Below are 2,500 nucleotides of genomic sequence, written 5' to 3'. Positions count from 1 at the left end.
GGGCCGGGCCCGCGTGGGTTTTGGGTCTGATAAATGCGCGCGTCCCCGGGGGGTCGGCGCTCGTCTGCATGTATTAGCTCTAGAATTGCCACAGTTATCCAAGTAACGGCTGGAGCGATCAAAGGAACCATAACTGATTTAATGAGCCGTTCGCAGTTTCACTGTACGGGCCGTGTGTACTTAGACTTGCATGGCTTAATCTTTGAGACAAGCATATGCTACTGGCAGGATCAACCAGGTAGCCTCGGGCCGGGAGGGAGCGGCGGGCCACCCCCGCGGCGGTTCGCCCGCGCCGGCGTCGGGCCCCGCCCGGAACGGGGCAGGGGCCGCGCGCGGACGCCCGCTCGCGTGGGGGAGGGCGCGCGCCGTCCCTTCGGTAGGTGGGCTGGAGCCGCCTTAGCGGGCGTAGGACGGGGGCCTCCTCGCGGGAAGCCCCGCCGCCGCCGCGCTAGGGGAAAGGGTTTGAGAAACGATGCGTTAGCCGGAAGGCCCGCCGGCAAGGCGACCGTCCCGCTGCTGGGGCGGGGAGGGGCCGCGGACGAGCGGCGGGCTCCGTGGTAGGACTGCTGAGATCGGTGGGTCGCCTCGGCCTCGCTGCCGTACGGTCGCGCCGGGGTTGGCCGCGGGCCAAGCTCGCGAAGTAGCCCCGGCGCTGGAGAGCGACCCGCTGGCCGGAGGAACCGTCCGCCCGAGCGACCGGCGCGAGGCCGGTGCCGGCGGGGGCCCTCCGATGGCGGGTCATGGTTGCCGATCGGTCGGTGGGGGAATGGAGGTGCGGTGCGTGGTGAGGAGCTCCGGGCGGGGTGGGCCTTCGCCCGGCCCGCGGAGTCCGATTGAGCGCCGCCCGGGTCGGGCGGGCCCGCTCCGTTGAGCGCACGGAGGTTGAGATAGAAAATATTGCAACACGCGGAGCTCCAGGCGGGGGGGCCCTCGCCCGGCCCGCGGAGTCCGATTGAACACCCCCCAGGTCGGGCGGGCTCGCTCTGTTGAGCGCACGGAGGTTGACATAGAAAATATTGCAACACGCGGAGCTCCAGGCGGGGGGGGGCCCTCGCCCGGCCCGCGGAGTCCGATTGAACACCCCCCAGGTCGGGCGGGCTCGCTCTGTTGAGCGCACGGAGGTTGAGATAGAAAATATTGCAACACGCGGAGCTCCAGGCGGGGGGGGCCCTCGCCCGGCCCGCGGAGTCCGATTGAACACCCCCCAGGTCGGGCGGGCTCGCTCTGTTGAGCGCACGGAGGTTGACATAGAAAATATTGCAACACGCGGAGCTCCAGGCGGGGGGGGCCCTCGCCCGGCCCGCGGAGTCCGATTGAACACCCCCCAGGTCGGGCGGGCTCGCTCTGTTGAGCGCACGGAGGTTGAGATAGAAAATATTGCAACACGCGGTGCTCCAGGCGGGGGGGGCCCTCGCCCGGCCCGCGGAGTCCGATTGAACACCCCCCAGGTCGGGCAGGCTCGCTCTGTTGAGCGCATGGAGGTTGACATAGAAAATAATCCAACACGCGGAGCTCCAGGCGGGGGGGCCCTCGCCCGGCCCGCGGAGTCCGATTGAACACCCCCCAGGTCGGGCAGGCTCGCTCTGTTGAGCGCATGGAGGTTGACATAGAAAATAATCCAACACGCGGAGCTCCAGGCGGGGGGGCCCTCGCCCGGCCCGCGGAGTCCGATTGAACACCCCCCCAGGTCGGGCAGGCTCGCTCTGTTGAGCGCATGGAGGTTGACATAGAAAATAATCCAACACGTGGAGCTCCAGGCGGGGGGGCCCTCGCCCGGCCCGCGGAGTCCGATTGAACACCCCCCAGGTCGGGCAGGCTCGCTCTGTTGAGCGCATGGAGGTTGACATAGAAAATAATCCAACACGTGGAGCTCCAGGCGGGGGGGCCCTCGCCCGGCCCGCGGAGTCCGATTGAACACCCCCCAGGTCGGGCAGGCTCGCTCTGTTGAGCGCATGGAGGTTGACATAGAAAATAATCCAACACGTGGAGCTCCAGGCGGGGGGGCCCTCGCCCGGCCCGCGGAGTCCGATTGAACACCCCCCCAGGTCGGGCAGGCCTCGCTCTGTTGAGCGCATGGAGGTTGACATAGAAAATAATCCAACACGTGGAGCTCCAGGCGGGGGGGCCCTCTCCCCCCCCGGTGAGTCCGCTCACAGTGCCCCTATGTCGGGCAGGCTCATTGCAATGTGCGCATGGAGGTTGACTTAGAAAATATTTGAGAGTGACATGAGCTCCAGGCAGACACCGACTCATCGCCCGTGGGGTGTCCGACGAGCCCTCACCAATCTTGGATTAATGTTTGGCGAGGCTCCCTGATCAGCTCTGGAGGTGGCAAGTTCTGAAAAAGTGGTTTCTGAAATGTGCCCCTTGTATTTTGTGAAACCAGGGGTAACCTAGCGAGTAGGCAAACTCATCCCCTGACTGGGGGGATCAACTTTTACCTACTACAGCGCCCCTAATGGCCAAAAGTGGTACTGCTCCCCCTGGTAGCCTAACCCAT

The 2,500-nt window shown here is 66.0% G+C and overlaps 1 non-coding gene across 1 annotated transcript in view; it reads right to left on the bottom strand.

The window, feature by feature from the left end:
* Window positions 1–241, bottom strand: part of LOC147125704 (18S ribosomal RNA) — a 1,892-nt gene extending 1,651 nt beyond the window's left edge. The window contains exon 1 of the ribosomal RNA XR_015085378.1: window positions 1–241. This exon is cut by the window's left edge and continues 1,651 nt beyond it. This is a non-coding gene — a ribosomal RNA (18S ribosomal RNA).
* Window positions 242–2,500: the final 2,259 nt, after the last annotated feature.

This window comes from Filicampus tigris, unplaced genomic scaffold (assembly GCF_054856515.1).
Source record: "Filicampus tigris isolate MCC_2025a unplaced genomic scaffold, RoL_Ftig_1.0 HiC_scaffold_37, whole genome shotgun sequence".
Taxonomy (NCBI): domain Eukaryota; kingdom Metazoa; phylum Chordata; class Actinopteri; order Syngnathiformes; family Syngnathidae; genus Filicampus; species Filicampus tigris.
This window is presented reverse-complemented; position numbering and strand designations above follow the sequence as displayed.